Source organism: Belonocnema kinseyi, chromosome 3, assembly GCF_010883055.1.
Source record: "Belonocnema kinseyi isolate 2016_QV_RU_SX_M_011 chromosome 3, B_treatae_v1, whole genome shotgun sequence".
NCBI classification, from domain to species: Eukaryota; Metazoa; Arthropoda; class Insecta; order Hymenoptera; family Cynipidae; genus Belonocnema; species Belonocnema kinseyi.
The window spans coordinates 159308514-159320298 of NC_046659.1; the positions used below are offsets into that span (position 1 = coordinate 159308514).

Below are 11785 nucleotides of genomic sequence, written 5' to 3' on the forward strand. Positions count from 1 at the left end.
CGTTTCTGACGGATTGTTCCTTTCACACCTTAATTTAAGCCACTTTTAGTCTTCTTTACTTGTGATGTGTCATTCTTTACCTCCTTTGGCTCTTCTCCCAGTTCGCTTTCCCCTTAAACTTGCTCGAAGTTCTCTCCCCATCCTTCTCTAACCGTTCTTCTTTTGCAATAATCTCATATATTCTCCCATATCTCATCTGAACATTCACATATTTTGTATTTTCTCTTTTCATCCTTTTCCCAATACTTTTACATCTTTTTATAGTCTCCTTCTAGGTCCATCGCTTTTCACACGACATTGCTCGATATTTTAGCAGTCCTCTTTTTATCCCCTTATATTATCTTCCCACTTGCCTTCTTTCTTCTTTTGCAATCATCTCATACATGCTCCCATGTATCATCTGACTATTTACATACTCTGCATTTTCTCTTCACATCCTTCTCCCAATACTTTTACTGTATTTCCGATTCTCCTTCTAGGTCTGTCTCTTGTCACACCATCTTACCAGATATTTTGGCAATCCTCTCTTTATCACCTGATAGTATATTCCCTCTATACTCCAACATGTACCTACAACTGGCTTTCCCTATCTCTTTTGTCCAATTCCTCATATGCTACATTTCCTCCTCCTATCCCTCGGGCTCTAAAAAACTCTTCTTTCTTCTCTTCTTCTCTTTCCTCCTCTCTCCGACTTTCTTCTTTTGAAACCATCTCATGCATGCACCCATGTCTTATCTGACCATGTAAATACTCTGCATTTTCTCTTCTCATTCTTCCCCCAATACTTTAATTTCATTTTCCAGTTTCTATCTAGGTTTATCTCTGTACACACCATCTTGCCAGATTTTTTAACAATCACCCTTTTATCACCGTATACCATTTATTGTATCTTTCCTCTATCCTCCTCTACCTACCAATTACAGGCTATCCACATATCTTTCGTCCAATTCTTCATTATCTAAATTTCCTCCTTCTATCCCTCGAGCTCTAAAACAACTTTCTTCTCTCTTCTCTTCTACTGTTTCTGAAAAAAAACCTCCTCAATCATATTTCCAAATACCATTGCCTCTTTCCCTTAGTTTCTTTTCCACTCCTTTTTCCACCTTTTTTCTTCTCTCTATTTACTACATTCCATACTTCTTTCTCCGTTCTTGCATCTTTTGCTTCCTCCTCGAACTTTTTATTTTCTTCCTTTATTTTTGATGAAAGTACTCATTGCTTTTAGTCATGAAAGATAAACTAATTTTCTTCATTCGAAACTTTTTTTCCTTGTGATTTTCAACAATCCCTTTAGCATCACGAACACTTTTTAGTTCCCTTTTAAATTAACTCACCGTTTTTAAAAGCATCCCACGTTTGTTATCTAATATCAAATAAAAATAAAGGAAGAAACTATACTTTCTGTAGACTTTGACTCAAAATAAACACTTATGAAGAATGCTTCAAGTTCTCATGATGAGACTAATCAGCTTGAAAGGTGTTTTCTTTTTCTTATTTTTCTAAAGACCGTATTATCAGGGTTGAGGTCCTGATAAGAGAAGAACGATCTTGCGATACATCTTAAGCAGACATATTTAAGAAAAATATTTCATCCAAGAATAAATATTGATATATTATAAATTTAAACATAAGAACCGACATATTTTTTAATTGGTTTTTTTACTGCCAATTATGACTGCAGATATCACCCAATAACGAATTTATATAAAAATTCCATCAGTTTAAAAAGCGCATCCAAAAATTCGTGCGAATGTTTTACAGTTTTTAAGTGGAATATCAATTTTTTTAACTTTTCCCAAATTAGAAATCATGAACGGTTTTATTTTCTAAAGAGAAGATATTCCGAAAATGAAAGGATAAAATTTAAAAATGAATCTATTTACAATCCAAAAATGCTATCTTTAACCAAAATGTTGAAATAGTCACCAACAAGATTATTATTTCAACACTAAAGATGAATTTTCTACAAAACAAAAATTCAAACCCAAAGATTGATTTTCTACCAAAATTCCAAAAGAAAATCTTCTAAGCTAAAAAAGATAAATTTTAAACAAACAAAAAACAAATTGTTCAATTTTCATTTAGAAATAAAACTTGTCATCTAATGATATTACTTTTATAATAAATAGACCAATCTTCTAAAAAATAGTTGAATTTGTACATAAAACAAATAAATTTTTAACTTAAAGTAGAATACACGAACTGTACAAAAATTAATTTACAATCAATTAAAATAATTTTTCAATAAAATAGTTAAATTTTTTAAGCCAAGAATATTAAATGTCTAGCAGAAAAGAGAAATTTTCTACAAAATAGTTCAATTTTTAAGCAAAAAAATTAATTTTTTATAAAATAGGTGAATTTTCAACCCAAAACGTCAATTTTTAACCAAAAATAGAATAGTTAAATTTTCAATTCAATAAATAAGTTTTTAACAATAACAACAAATTTGCAAAAAAATAATTGAATTTTCACCTAAAATAGATATTTTTTCAACACTAAATAAAGTAATTAAATTTTCATTAAAAAATTAATTTTCAAAAAAAAAAATTGTCTTTATCTAAATAGTTCAATTTTCAACCAAAAATAGGTCAGTTAAATTTTTAGTTTCAACTAGTGACATTAATTTTATACCAAAAAGGCGGATTTTTAACAAAATAGAATTTTTAGCCAAAAAGATTATAAAAATAAAAATATATTCTTAAGCAAAAATTGAATTCATACATTTTCAGTTTAAAAAAAATTAAAAAAAAAAACGAATTTTCAAAAAAAAGGTTACATTTTCAAACGATGCGATCAATTTTTAACTAAAACAATAAATCTTTAACTAGAATAGTTTAATTTTAAAACGAAAAGATGATTTTTCAAATAAGAAGATTAATTGCTGCTGAATAAGACGAAGTTTCAACTGAAAAAAATAATTTTTCAACCAATAATTGAATAGTTCAATTTTTAGTTAAAAAAATTAATGTTTAACCAAATAACTTAACTTTTTTACTACAATGATGAAAAATTTCACTGAAATACTTACATTTTTAGATTTAAAAAATTAATTTTTAACAACAACAAAAAACCTGTCAACAAAATATTTAAAGTTTAAGCTTGCAACAAATTAATTAAATTTTTATATAAAAAAATATGAATTCTGAACAAAAAATGTAATAGTTCATATTTCAAATAAAAAACACTTTAATTTTTATTCAGAAATTGTTCATTTTAACCAAAAAAATGCTTTTTAATATGAGTTGCATAAATGTTCAACTTAGAACGACTTTTCATTTAGGAACGAAAAAGTTGGAACCAAACTGTTGCATTTTTATGCAAAAATATAAATGTTTGTTCAAGAAGATTAAATTTCGACCAAAAAGAAATAAATTTTTAACTAGATACCTGAATTTTAAAGAAAAAAAAACAAAAAATCCAGTTTTCAAGAAAACATTTAAATCCAGTAATATAAAGTTACTTGTAGGAATGAAAGAGCATTGTTATATGATTTTATATTGCAACTAAAAAAAATTAACCACTCCCTCCGAAAAATTCCGTGAAATTTCGAGGTTTTTCTTGGTACATGCAAATTCCCTGAAAATTGCAGGTTGCCCAGGATGAATTTCAGATATTTGCTACAATTTTCCGCGGGAGAAGTTGAAGCCGAGGTACAAAATTCGAGAAATTCTTGTAATTGTTTTAAATTGTTCACGTGGTCTATTTTCTTTAAAAAGTCAAAAATATATCTATTAGAGGTCAATCGAAGCGGAATTCAAAAAGCTTTCCAACGATTTTTCAAAAAAGTTTTTCGCTCCTTTTTTTAAACCAGAAATCTAAATCTTCTTTCATTTAAGGACCCCAAAGCCAGCAAACAAAAAAAATGTTCATAATTCTTTCAATTTAAAATTTGGCTATTCCATTTTATGTTTAAAATCGATCGTTTTTTTTTTCTTGAAAATTCAGGTATCTGGTTAAAAATTCTTTCTTTTTGGTCGAAATTTAATCTTCTTGAACACTTGGAGTGAATTTTAATACCACTCGCGCCAGCCGTATCCACAATATTACGGACAGTGTGTGTCTATCGATTTCAAATTAATTAAATTTTTTAAGGAACCCATCATGCTACTTTTTCGCTTTCTAGCCATTTTAAAGACCAGAATTTTGTTATTTTCGACCAACCCTACTAATCAGCTTGAAAGGTGTTTTCATTTCCTATTTTTCTAAAGACCAAGCGACTATTATCAGGGTTAAGGTCCTGATAAGAGAAGAACCGTCTCTCCACGATTCATTTCCTTATTTCCTTATCTTAGAATTCTAGGAGAGTTGTTCACATGCGTCAGTAAATTCTTATTCATCTTTATCCGCTCGCGAAATCGTTTGACCTCCTGCCGAACAACTTGAACAGTGAACAGTGAACACCGAACAGTCCCTGTCTGTTCAGACCTTCTGAATCAAATACTTGACGAATTTGGAAGAATCAAAGGTGAATCGTTTCCACGTGAGGAGATTATCGTTATCAGAGTTCGGAAAGAACTTATTGTAAATAGATAAGCTTTTTGGCCCGGGGTGGGGGGGGGGGTCGAAGGAGAGCAAAGGTACTCGTGTGAAGGGACGCCACGCCACGAATGTCCGGCTGGCCGGCCGGCCGGTGTGGCGTCTCTAGACAAATACAGGCGTCGAACGAGTCTCTCTTTATCTTGTATTTAGGATAGGATAGGAAGACCATAACCTTGTTGCACTAAAGTGATAATCATGGGTCCCTTATGATAGAGGCCGAAGAGAAGAGCCTCTAAGAGTATCTAATTCTTATATATGGTTCCCGGAAAGGTGGTACAACACGTATGTTTACCCAAGCTGTTATGTCGGCTCTTTGTTCCGGGCGACGCAAAGAATCTTCCTGGAATCTAGAATGTGGACTTTCAATAACTTTCCCGTTTTAGGCTTTCGTAATTACTAGGAAACACTTTCGGCACTAATTAGGACCGCTATTATTTGCTACGAATACGAATTTTTTTTTTTGGCCAAGGCTCCTTTTCTTTCCCATAGCAATTATTATCAAAAGGCTTCGTCACAAAGAATTGGTATAGGTATTTAAAAACTCTAGATGGAAACAATGTAATATAAGGATTTCGGGGATGTCCATAAATCTCGTGAGGCTGCACAGTGGGAAAAAAATGGATTTACTGGTTCGAAATAACGTACAGCCTACAAATACTGACCGATTTGGATAACAAAATTTGAAAATGAATTTTTAGGAATTTAAATGATTAAAAATTTAAGTTTAAATCCTATTTGAAGTTTAATAACCTATCTTTTTTTCTTTCTCTTTTATTTTTGAGAAAAAAGAATCTTTTCTTTTCTTTTGGAGAAATTTTTTAAATCTTTTTTCAAATTGAAATAGGAACATTTTATGGTGGTTGTCGAAATTTGGGCATTAGATTCTTGGTTTTATTTTCAGAAATTCTGCACATTAAAAAATTGGAAAAAAATCTGATAAGATTTCTAAGAGAGTTGCCGAGCCGGATTTTTAAAATAGGCATTCATCATTTTTTATATATAAGCAAATATGAATTTGTTCCAAATCTTCGAGAATATACTTTTTTTTGTTTAAATTTTAGTAATAATTTTTTAATTTAAAATTATGTTGGTATCTTTTAAAAACTTCAAAAATCTTTCGTAATGTTTTGAAATATTGTTGAATATTCTCTTCAAATTCATCTTCCAAAAATTCTTGAAAAAAATAGAAAACTGTATTTTGAAATAATTTTTTAAATTGCTTGAATTCTTCATAAAACTTTGAAAAAATTCTTCAAAAGTAATAAATTTTTTTTTAAATCTTACAGATTCCTTTTTGAACATTTTGGAAATCTTTCGAAATTAAAAAAAAAATATATTGTAAACATAGTCTTAAAAAAAATTTGGTAAGATATACAATAATTTAAAGCTTTCCCAGAAATCTTTTTAAAAAATCTAAATACTTGTGAAACTTTTAAAAATCATAAAAAAGGTTGCTTACCCAAATTTGCAAACATCAACATTTTTGAGAAAATGTGTTAACATTATTTTCATTTTAAAATTATTTTTGTTTTGCTTTAATAATTTTAAGTTATAACTGATTTTTGTATATTTTTAAAATTTCGAGAATAGTTTGTAATATCTCTCAAAGGGATTTGATTTTTTTCTAAAACTTTGCAAACTTAAAAAATTGAACAAGTTTTCTTTAAAATCTTTTAAATTTCTTTTCAAAATTTTAGAAAATCTTTGAAATAATTTTAAATCTTACTAAATATGTTCTTAAAATTAATTTGTCAAAATAGAAAATCAATATAAATTTTCTCAAAAATCACAAAAACAATTCCAAATTGTATTTCAAACCCTTGAAAAATCTAAATTTTCTATAAAACGTCGTTTGAAATCATTAAAGCTCTTCTAATATTTTTAAAAATCCTAAACAAAATTTAAACTCGCTTTAAAATCTTCTAGACTTTTTTTCGATATATTTTTAAATCTTAAAAACTTGAAATTAATATTTTAAAATAAAACCGAGAATAAAATCTTCATCATTTTGGATTTTTTGCAGAAATTTTATTGTAGGGAACTGTAATTTTTTTTACCGGTACCGACAAGGTATAGTTGTATGCTTTTCGTAAATTAAGATGTTTAAAATTTTTGTTTATAATTTTATCTTCTCGTCACTTTGAAAGTGTGAATAACTTTAAAAATTATTGATTGGCAGCCAAATGTTAAGGATAGATTTATTTCTTAAAAACAAACAATATCAAAATTAAAATGTTCTCTTTTATCAATAATGTTTAGAAACATTCAGAAATTATTTTTGTTTATAAACAGATTTTTTGTTAAAAGAATGTTTTCTACGATTTTCCCTAATTTTACGTTTTTTAACTTTATATTTGCAAGAAATTAGAATTAAAAAAATAATGAAGAAGAAATTTCTTCTTGATAATATTTTTGTTAATATTATAAACAAATGTAACAAACGATGCATTAATCAGGCATTTTCCGACAGAAAATTTCGATTTTTTATCAATGTAAATTTTTGAAATTAGGAACTATATTACAATTTTAGTAAAATTCAGAATACTTTAGTTCATTTTATAATGGTTTTAAACAAATTTAATAAACAAATGTAGTATTGGGGCATCTGTTTGTGGAAAAATACTTATTTTTCGATGTCAGGCTTTTCAATTATGATATTAATAATAAATTCAGAAAAATACATGACTAGTTCATGAATTTGATGATTTTTTTATAGCAATTTAATAAAAAAATTAATTATTCCGGCATTTCTTTATGGAAAACTTGTTTTTTTTTCGTTGTCAGTCTTTTTACTTGGAAACTTAATAATAATTTCATTAACACTCATGCTTATTTGACAAAATGTTTACAAAAAATACATTTTTTTAACTAACAATTTGACAATTTCATTTTTGATTGAAAATTGATATTTTTAAGTGAAAATTCAACTATTTAGTTGAAACTTTAGGTTTTTTGTTGAAAATTCGTCTTTATTCGTAGAAAAAATATCTTGGTTGAAATTTCCTTTTTTTCTGGTAGAAAATTACTCTCCAAGATGCAGTGCTTAGCTAAACATTTTTGTGGTTAAATTCGTGTTTTTTAAGAAAATTAATCTTCGCAGGTGAAAATTGATTCTCTTTTTGTTAAGCATTCAGCTAATTGGTTAAAAGTTAAACTACTTTGTTTAAAATTTTGTTTGTCTTTAAAGATTTATATTTTTGATTGAAAATTAATCTCTTTTGCTAAAATTTAAAACTTCACGTTTAAAAATTCCTTTATTTCGTTGAAAATATGTCTTTTTGTAGAAAATTCTTCTTTTCTGCATAAAATAATAATCTGGGTTGAAAAATTACATTTTTTCGTTAAAAATTTAATTAATTGGTTAAAAGTTGAACGACTTAGTTATTAATTAATTTTTTATTGAGGGTTCACTACTTCACTTGAATATTAATATCTTCTTGTCAAAAATTAAACTATTTTGAAAATATTGGGTACTCTTATTAAAAATTAATTTTTTAAATTAGAATTTTGACTATTCCATTTTCGGTTATAAATTTACCATTTTTTATTTGCACATTCAGTCAAGTTTGAAACACCATAGCTTCTATTGAGAAACTATATTTGCAATTTTTGTATTATTCGTAAATATAATATACTAAAAGTATTTTAGTATGTGTTAAACATTTCGGCATAAAAATGTAGTTAGTATAATACTAAGAAGCAGTAACTTTTTTAGTAACTCGTAAATCAGAAAATGTGTGAAAATGTGTAGTTTTTACAATTATTACTCAGATCTTGTGAGTATAAATAAGTACGCGTCTATAGACCGTGGAGTGGAATAATTGCGCCAGGTATAAAATGTGAAGATAATTATAGTCAACACAAATGTTCTCTGAAACGATCAGAGTTGAAAAACCTTTGGAAATTATGAATGGTAGTGACCGTTTCAAAAAAATAGACAAAATAGCATAGCTCGTTCCCGAGATTATATAAACTTCAATTTCGCGATCTGAGCGTCGCGTCTTAATCCCCCCATTAAATCTAATTGGTCGACATTAGCTAATATCGCGTGTGGCGTGTTGTAAGATGTACATCTTCTAGTCTTATGTGATATTTTACACTGAAAATTAATACGAAAAAGAGTTTTCAACTCAGAATTTTTTTAATTCAAGTTTCACAGTCCAAATTTATCTAAAAAAGGGGGAAATAGGGGAAGAAATAATTTCTAATCAAATTAAACTCATTCTAAGATTTAAAGTCGAATTATATTGGATTTTTGATAAAAAGAATAATTTTGACCAAAAATAAGATTTTCTACTTGAAGAAAGAGAAATTTTCAACAACAAAAAATTAATTTTTAATCAAATAGTTCAACTATTAAACAAGAAATAAATGTGCAATCAAAAATGTATAAAATTCAACCAAAAACCGAATAATTAATTTTTCAAGTCAAAATAATGAATTTTTTAGAAAGCAGTTGAGTTTCGGAAAGGTTTTGTCTTTATTTTGTTTTACTGTCTGTTTGTCACGCCTGAGTGAACACCACATATCCAACGCAGCTTTTCTCACCCATCCTCGCGGCGTGGCGTGAATTCTTGAAAACACTAAATCTAGAATTTCGAAATCCAGATTTGACCGTAGTTGAATTTTTTACAAAATAACTGAATTTTGTGTTTAAAAATTTCACAAGATAGTTCTTATAAAAGAATTTTAAACTTCTTATTTAATCGATTCCTAATTATTAAAGAACTCTTTAATAAAAAGTTTGAATTTTCTGAAAAATAATTTAATTCATAACCGCATATTTGAATTTACAACTGAAATAAAAAATCTTCAGGAAAAAAATAAAATTGCAATAACGTAGTTTCACTTTCAACCAAGTCGCTAAAATTGCAAACAAATTATAATAACCAACAAGCTAAAAATGGTTTATATTTTAACATCAAGAAAAGCCGAATTTTTCACGAGCAAGTTACATATGTAAGCAAAAAATATACATTTTCAATAAAATGTTTCTTTTTCAACCAAGAAAGACGAGTTAAAAAAAAAGATAAAACTTCTACAAAAAAATATGAATTTCTTTCCAAAAGGAGTCTCATAAGTATAATGTACAAAAAAATTACTTTTTAACAAAAAAAAAAAAAACATTTCTATATAAAACAGCCGAATTTGTAAGAAAAGAGTTGAATTTTCTGCAAAGAAGAATTTTTTAATTTAAAAAAATAATATCAATAAAGCTGTTAAATTTGCAATCCAAAAATATGATTTTTCAACAAAAAACTTAGTTTTTAACAGAAAAAGGAATTTTCAATGAAAAAAAAAACATTTATTTGAAGCAAATTGTTAGGATTACACTCCTGCTACACAAATATAAATTCTTAACAAAATATTTGAATTTTCAACAACATAAACAAATTTTCTTAGAGAAGAGTTTTAAACTTCTTATTTCATCTTTTCTTAATTATTTAAAAAGTTTATAACAAAATGATAGAATTTTCTTCAAAATAATTGAATTTAAAACCAGGTACTTTAATTACAACATAAAATGATGAATCTACAGCAAAAAAATGAATTTGTAACAACTTAGTATAACTTAAGTACCTGGAAATCTCAAGAGCGAGTAAAATTCTAAATGAAAAATGTAATAGTTGATATTTTAACAACAAGAGCCAAATTATAGAGCAACAGTATTAAATTTATGCAAAAAAGGGGTTAGTTTTCTAAAAAGAGGTGAGAAAAAGAGAAAGTTATTTTTAAAAAGGTAAAACAGGAAAGGAGAGGGGCAGTTGCGAGAAGGAGGAGGAGAAGGAGGAGGATGATGATAAAGAGGAGGGGGTAAAGAGGAAGAGCAGAATAAAGAGGACCATAAAGAGGAGGAGGAAGCTAAAGTAGGAGGAAGAAGGAGATTACTTGTTTATGACTGTATATTTTTGTATACTATTTTATATTGTTATATTTTATTGTTTTTTTTTGTATTATACAAGAACGTATATAAAAATTTACGATTTTCGCACGCAATAAGGGTTCCCATATGGTAAAAGAGTAATGGTGAAAGCGTTGTTCTTTTTCGAGCTAGGATGATGAAATATGAAAAACACTGCAAGGAGGAGGAGGAGGAGGAGGAGGAGGAGGAGGAGGAGGAGGCTAAAGTGGGAGGAATTGATTAATTTCTAGTTTCCGGTTGTATATTTATCTATACTATTTTATATTGTCATATTTTATTGTTATTTTAATATTATATAAATACTTATATAAAAATGGTAGAAGAGTTGGTAAAAGACTAATGGTGAAAGGGTTGTTTTTCGAGTTGGGATGATAAAATATTCAAAACACTGTAAGGAGGTAATTTTCTCGTTAAAGTATACAAGCGATTATGCCATAATCTCTAAATATTAATACATAGTTTAAGTTTCAGAGCTTTAAATAAAACAAAAACTCTTTTTAATTTCATAGATAGTATTGTATTTAAATTTTATAATCCTAGGACCTAGGTAAAAATAAAAAATATTTTGACACGGAAACTGAACATTCTTCTACTTTCATGTAAAACATTACAACTTCAATAAAGTACAACAAAGTACAAAAAAGTACAAAATTCGTCTGGATAGTAGAAGAAGTTCTACTTTCTCTAATTTATTTTTCAATTTATTGTATTCAGTTGTACTTTTCTATATAAGTGCTTTCCGTTTTGGCAACTTTTCTGTAAACGTGATGTAAGCGCTTATTCTTAATTTCTCCAATATATTTCATTTGTCAAAATCAGCGAAATCGCGTGTTGTAAGTTGTACATCTTCAAGTCTTATGTGATATCTTGCAGTGAAAATGGATACGAAAACGAGTTTCCATCAAAGAATTTCACTTAATTTCTTCTTCGCAGCATAAAATCAAATCAAACAAGCCCCTAGTGTAATTTATTCCTAGATAGATTGATTGAGTAAATATAATTTCCCGCAAGAAATGAGGAATGATACTCGAGATAAAAATTAATACTATTAGTGGCGTAAGAAATTAGTTTCTTGTCTGGATTTTTTTTTCTTAATTTCATTGGCTCGAGGAGACGGAAGAGGCTAAAGTGGGATTTAGGTAGGAGGAAGAGAAAGATTTCTTGTTTGGCGGGTACTGTTACAAATCTGCGCTGAGAAGGGCGGAGATGTCGGCTGTCTTGTCGGTGCTACCAACTCGGCTGTAAAGAACCCATCTATCTCCACCTTTGCTGGTTTTATATTTTATTTTTATTTTTATATTTTCGTGACTAAAAATCTTG

At 28.0% G+C, this 11785-nt stretch overlaps 1 pseudogene; it reads left to right on the plus strand.

The window, feature by feature from the left end:
* Positions 1-10688, plus strand: part of LOC117170086 — a 50132-nt pseudogene extending 39444 nt beyond the window's left edge.
* Positions 10689-11785: the final 1097 nt, after the last annotated feature.